This window comes from Scylla paramamosain, unplaced genomic scaffold (assembly GCF_035594125.1).
Source record: "Scylla paramamosain isolate STU-SP2022 unplaced genomic scaffold, ASM3559412v1 Contig100, whole genome shotgun sequence".
NCBI classification, from domain to species: domain Eukaryota; kingdom Metazoa; phylum Arthropoda; class Malacostraca; order Decapoda; family Portunidae; genus Scylla; species Scylla paramamosain.
In genome coordinates this window covers 247,501-255,000 of record NW_026973765.1, presented here as the reverse complement: position 1 = coordinate 255,000, position 7,500 = coordinate 247,501, and positions in this window count along the sequence as shown.

Here is a 7,500-nt window from a genome sequence, read left to right as displayed (position 1 = left end):
GTATCGATCAGTCAGTGGAGCCGAGGCTTGCTGGTTTTTCCCATCCTTCACAACCCAACCGACACATATACACACACACACATTCTCTCTCTCTCTCTCTCTCTCTCTCTCTCTCTCTCTCTCTCTCTCTCTCTCTCTCTCTCTCTCTCTCTCTCTCTCTCTCTCTCTCTCTCTCTCTAACTCCCTTCGTGATTTCTGGCATCTAGCCAAAAAGTATCTCCAATAACTTTGCTGCTTCTTCTTTCCCTACTCTATTTCAACCAGATGGCACCACTGCTATCGCATCTATTTCTAAAGCTGAAATCTTTGCTCAAACCTTTGCTAAAAATTCTACATTGGACGATTCTGGGCTTGTTCCTCCCTCTCCTCCACCCTCTGACAACTTCATGCCACCTATTAAAATTCTTCGCAATGATGTTTTCCATGCCCTCGCTGGCCTAAACCCTCGGAAGGCTTATGGACCGGATGGGGTCCCTCCTATTGTTCTCCGAAACAATGCCTCCATGCTTGCACCTTGCCTATTCAAATTCTTTCAGCTCTGTCTGTCAACACTACCTTTCCTTCTTGCTGGAAGTTTACTTACATTCAACCTGTTCCTAAAAAGGGTGACCGTTCTAATCCCTCAAACTACCATCCTATTGCTTTAATTTCCTGCCTATCTAAAGTTTTTGAATCTATCTTCAACAGGAAGATTCTTAAACATCTATCACTCCACAACCTTCTATCTGATCGCCAGTATGGGTTCCGTCAAGGCCGCTCTACTGGTGATCTTCTGGCTTTCCTTACTGAGTCTTGGTCATCCTCTTTTAGAGATTTTGGTGAAACTTTTGCTGTTGCCTTGGACATAATTATCAAAAGCTTTTGATAGAGTCTGGCACAAAGCTTTGATTTCCAAACTACCCTCCTACGGTTTCTATCCTTCTCTCTGTTTACTTCATCTCAAGTTTCCTTTTTGACCGTTCTATTGCTGCTGTGGTAGACGGTCACTGTTCTTCTCCTAAATCAATTAACAGTGGTGTTCCTCAGGGTTCTGTCCTGTCACCCACTCTCTTCTTATTATTCATTAATGATCTTCTAAACCAAACTTCTTGTCCTATCCACTCCTACGCTGAAGATACCACCCTGCACTTTTCCACGTCTTTTCATAGACGTCCAACCCTTCAGGAGGTAAACATATCACGCAGGGAAGCCACAGAACGCCTGACTTCTGATCTTTCTAAAATTTCTCATTGGGGCAGAACAAACTTGATATTGTTCAATGCCTCAAAAAATCAATTCCTCCATCTATCAACTCGACACAACCTTCCAGACAACTATCCCCTCTTCTTCAATGACACTCAACTGTCCCCCTCTTCTACATTGAACATCCTCGGTCTGTCCTTTACTTATAATCTGAACTGGAAACTTCACATCTCATCTCTAGCTAAAACAGCTTTTATGAAGTTAGGTGTTCTGAGACGTCTCCGCCAGTTTTTCTCACCCCCCCAGCTGCTAACTCTGTACAAGGGCCTTATCCGTCCATGTATGGAGTATGCTTCACATGTCTGAGGGGGGTTCCACTCATACTGCTTTTCTAGACAGGGTGGAATCAAAAGCTTTTCGTCTCATCAACTCCTCTCCTCTAACTGACTGTCTTCAGCTTCTCTCTCACCGCCGCAATGTTGCATATCTAGCTGTCTTCTACCGCTATTTTCATGCTAACTGCTCTTCTGATCTTGCTAACTGCATGCCTCCCCTCCTTCCGTGGCCTCGCTGCACAAGACTTTCTTCTTTCTCTCACCTCTATTCTGTCCACTTCTCTAACGCAAGAGTTAACTAGTATTCTCAATCATTCATCCCTTTCTCTGGTAAACTCTGGAACTCCCTGCCTGCTTCCGTATTTCCACCTTCCTATGACTTGAATTCCTTCAAGAGGGAGGTTTCAAGACACTTATTCATCATTTTTTGACCACTGCTTTGACCCCTGTATGGGACTGGCATTTCAGTGGGCATTTTTTTTATTACATTTTTGTTGCCCTTGGCCAGTGTCCTTCCTACATAAAAAAAAAAAAAAAAATAGTAGTAGTAGTAGCAGTAGTAGTAGTAGTAGTAGTAGTAGTAGTAATGCTATTTTTCATATATTTAGTAATTTTTTTTTTTCATATTATTATTTATATTTATATTTTTTGTTTTGTTTTGACATTCATACGAATGCTATAAAGGTGAAGCATAGAAATTTATTTGATTGATTAATTAATTTATATATCTATTTATTTTGATTTTTTAAATTAATTAATTTATTTATTTTTATTATTATTATTTTTTTTTTTTATGTCTCTATGATAAGCAAAGCATTATAGAATTTATGAAAGCACATATCCTCTAGAGTCTTGCCCTACAAAAGATTCTGTAAAGTAAAAAATAAAGGGAATAAGTGTCAGTGACGTTTGATGAATAGAGGAAGGCGTGGCAGAAATTACCATAAAACGTATATAAATGAAAATTTATCTTCCTCGTATTTTCCAACTTGCGTTTGCTTCTTGAAAATTTAACTGGGTGGGTCATATAGCAGACATATTGTTCTTTCCTCCATTGTAGTTTGTTTCCAGCAAGCCCCCTAAATAAAGTTTCTGTTTTTTTTTTTTTTTTTTTTTTTTTAAAGAAATGAGGAATTACATTCTAACGCTGATCACTGAGCGGAGCGTAGACGAGCTGCTATCCTCAAGGACGTTACCTCTCTCTCTCTCTCTCTCTCTCTCTAAATAAGACTTTAAATAAAAAGAATATATATATATATATATATATATATATATATATATATATATATATATATATATATATATATATATATATATATATATATATATATATATATATATATATATATATATATATATATATATATATATATATATATTAAAAGACAATGAATATCCTCTGGGGAAGGGGTGACAATCCTTATTTAACCCTTAATTTCAGTTGAATTTTGACAAGTCTACGTTAAAATGTTTCCATTTTTCTGCAGTGATAAAGAAACGTAGAGGGGTAGCTAATATATTTAATTGTTAATTGTATCTTTTTTTCTTTCTTTTTTTCATTTATTCTTTTATTAATTTTTCTTTTCATTGCTTAATTATGCATTATGCCGACACTGCAGGTTACAATTGCAGATATTGCAAGTATTTTTGACACAATACAAGTACATCCAGCTAAACTATTGCTACAGTATAGAGAGAGTATTTCGATTACATACCTTATTCTTCATCTTCTTTTCTTCTTTTTTTTTTTTAATAAATATAATAATAAATAAATAAGTAAATAGGTATTGTCAAATGAAATCGTCGAGATTACGCAGGGGTTTCGGGCAATACTTGGATGGGTGACTACACAAGCCTCATCTGTCTGAAAAAAAATAAATAAATAAAAAAAATAAGAATAAGAATAGGGAGAATGAACGAAAATTTTAAGTAATAAAGATAACAGTAAGAATTATTATAACAAGAATAAGAAAAATTACAATAAAGGAATATAAAAAAAAAGAAAGAAAGCATCCCATGTCTTTCTTCCTAATTGTCATAGAAGGGTGAATTCTTTTGTATATTTTCCAACATTTCCAATACAACGATATGAATGGGGGAAGAAAGAATAAGAATAATAGAAAGAAGGCCTCCCAACACCTAGTTCTCCGGTCTTGGCCAATTAGCTAACGGCGGGATCAGCGCAGTTAAGCAGGGGGTCCGGGAAGAACTTGGATGGGTGACCACAAAAGCCTCATCTCTCTGAGAATAGAAAAAAATAGCAATAAGAATGAGGAGAATGAACGAAAAACGAAAATAATAAAATAACAATAACAACTATAATAAAAAAAAGAAGATTAAGAATAAAAAGAACAAAAATAAGGGAAAAAAGTAATAATATATCTCTCTTGCTAATTGTCGTAGAATTATGAATGAAGGGTTAATTTTAGTGCATATTTTCCAACATTTTCAGCACAACAATGCAACAACAATACAGGAAAGAATAAGAATAAGAGAAATAAGCCCTCCCAACACCTTGTTCTCCGCTCTTGACCAATCAGCTGACGGCGGGATCAGCAAGGTTAAGCAGGGGGTCCGGGCAGAACTTGGATGGGTGACCGCACAAGCCTCATCTCTCTAAAAGTAGGATAAATAAGAATAAGATAAGGAAGAATAATAAAAAAAAATGAAAATAATAAAGATAACAATATTAATTATGACAAGAATAAGAAAAAAATAGAATAAAAAGAATGAAAAAAATAAGAATATCACAACTTTCTTGCTAATTGTCTTAGAATTTTAAATGACATGTCAGTTCTGCTGTATATTTTCCAAGATTTGTTATGAATGAGGGAAGAAAGAATAAGAATAAGAATAAGAATAAGAACAAAATGAATTAGACTAACAATAATGATCACATCTTTCATGCGGTGACTGCGTGGGCGATGAGCCTCACTGGACGTTTCTGACCAATCACAAGGCAGGGTTGGAGTCGTCGGGCCCACCCGATTCATATATAAAGGGATTTTGTGGGAAGCGCGGGCAGACTCAGCTGAGTGTTCGTTGTGAGTTGTTGTTACCACAACTATGGCACGTACCAAGCAAACGGCTCGCAAGTCCACTGGTGGCAAGGCGCCCCGCAAGCAGCTTGCTACAAAGGCAGCTCGCAAGTCTGCTCCAGCCACTGGAGGTGTCAAGAAACCCCACCGTTACAGGCCTGGAACCGTTGCTCTCCGTGAGATCCGCCGTTATCAGAAGAGCACTGAGCTGCTTATCAGGAAACTGCCTTTCCAGCGCCTGGTGCGTGAAATTGCTCAGGATTTCAAGACTGACCTCCGCTTCCAGTCCTCTGCTGTCATGGCTCTCCAGGAAGCTTCCGAGGCTTACCTCGTGGGTCTGTTTGAGGATACCAACCTGTGCGCCATCCATGCCAAGCGCGTGACTATCATGCCAAAGGACATCCAACTGGCTCGTCGCATCCGTGGCGAGCGTGCCTAAGAAGTCATCCACGAATGATCTTCATAACAGCAATATCTAGGCCCTTTTTAGGGCCAAACATCTCTTTCATTAAAGAATTTTCATAGACAATCTGTTTGGTTTTGTGGAAGAAAATATTTATTTTCCATCTTTCAGTATCAGGTATCGACTTTCAACTCAATATCCTTCCCCCCTTTTTTTTTTTTTATATTATTATTATTATTCCCTCTTCCATGGCCATATCTCTTTCACTTGGGAGAATTTTTATCTTTCTTTATCTCTATTTTTTTTTTATCTTTTCTTTATCTCCACAGAATAATAATCACGATAATAATAAGCATAATAATAATAATAATAATAATAATAATAATAATGATACAATAATTATTATAATAATAATCATAATAAAAACAACAATATTAATATTATTAATAATGATAATAATAATAATAATAATAATAATAATAATAATAATAATAATAATAAAAATAATAATAATAATAATATTAATAATAATAACAATAATTATAATAATAATGCATTTGTCTATATCGTATCTTTTTTCCTTTTCAAGTGTGGCTCCAATGGAGCCGGGTATTATTTTATACTGGCAGCAGTATACTGGCCGCCTGTTTACTTGGAGGAGGTATACTTGGTAACAGCCTTGGTGCCTTCAGAAACAGCGTGTTTTGCCAGTTCACCAGGCAGAAGAAGACGGACAGCGGTCTGGATTTCCCGGCTGGTGATGGTGGAGCGCTTGTTATAGTGTGCCAGGCGGGATGCCTCGGCAGCGATGCGCTCGAAAATGTCATTCACGAACGAGTTCATGATTGACATGGCCTTGGAGGACACGCCAGTGTCTGGGTGGACTTGCTTGAGCACCTTGTAGATGTAGATGGAGTAGCTCTCCTTCCTCCTGCGCTTCTTCTTCTTGTCGCCCTTGGCAATGGCCTTCTGTGCCTTGCCAGCTTTCTTGGCAGCCTTTCCTGATGCTTTGGGAGGCATAGTGTCGCCGTACTGCTGTGAGAACGAGTGTGCGTTTTCTCAGTTGAAAAGTGGTATATATATTAGCGTGCCTACTCAGGATCAGGAGTCGCCACCTCAGCGAGCGTCCTGATTGGTCCAGACGCGCTCTGGGCCGATCTGATCTCGCGTATATATAGCCGTTTTTCCCAAAATTCACTACTTGCTCGCAGAGCTACCGACGAGGTTAGAGTACTCGCGCTCCTCATTTATCACCAACAACAACAACTACTACTACTACTACTACTACCACAACATCCATTATCATGTCTGGACGCGGCAAGGGAGGAAAGGTGAAGGGAAAGTCAAAGTCCCGTTCCAGTCGTGCTGGACTCCAGTTCCCGGTCGGCAGGATTCATCGCCTTCTAAGGAAAGGCAACTACGCCGAGCGCGTGGGTGCTGGTGCCCCCGTGTACCTTGCGGCAGTTATGGAGTACCTGGCTGCTGAAGTCCTTGAGCTTGCCGGCAATGCCGCCCGTGACAACAAGAAGACTCGCATCATCCCACGTCACCTGCAGCTGGCCATCCGCAACGACGAGGAACTTAACAAGCTCCTCTCCGGAGTCACCATTGCACAGGGTGGCGTGCTGCCCAACATTCAGGCCGTGCTCCTTCCCAAGAAGACTGAGAAGAAGTAAATAAAGGGCCTCCCTCCCCTTCAGCCAATATCACCATCAATCCGGCTCCTCTTCGGAGCCACACGTTCAAACATCTAGAGAGTTGTGTAGACTATACTGGTATATCAATAATAAGCAAGTAGTGTATACTATATTTCTACTAATGTACCTGCTGTGTGTCACAGTGGAGAGTTGATTAGATGTGTTGCCTATTGTGATATGTTGAGCGTCTTTTTCATCTCAATGTATATTTTGTTTTATGAGAAACTGAGAACGATGAGGGGCGTGATCATTGAAATAAGTCAATGATAATAATAATAATAATAATAATAATAATAATAATAATAATAATAATAATAATAATAATAATAATGATAATAATAATAATAATAATAATAATAATAATAATGATAATAATAATAATACTTGGAGAAGACCTGATGAAGTGAGAAAGATGGTTATAATTAATAATGGTTTCTTTTCTTAGCTCAGATAGTGATAGTGAACATGGTTATGAGAAAGTAGTAGTAATAATAGTAGTCTATGGTCCTTCTTTCTTTTCATGTTTGTGGACCTTAAAAAGGTCCGGGAGATGATGTTATTCAATGATGATAATGCAAGCTGAATAGCTGGCACCATCTCAATAATGGAGCGATTTAACCACCAAATCCGTACAGGGTACGGCCCTGACGCTTGAGGGCGTAGACAACGTCCATGGCAGTAACGGTCTTACGCTTGGCGTGCTCGGTATAGGTGACAGCATCCCTGATAACGTTCTCAAGGAACACCTTGAGCACCCCACGAGTCTCCTCGTAGATGAGACCAGAGATGCGCTTGACGCCACCTCGGCGAGCTAGACGACGGATAGCAGGCTTGGTGATTCCCTG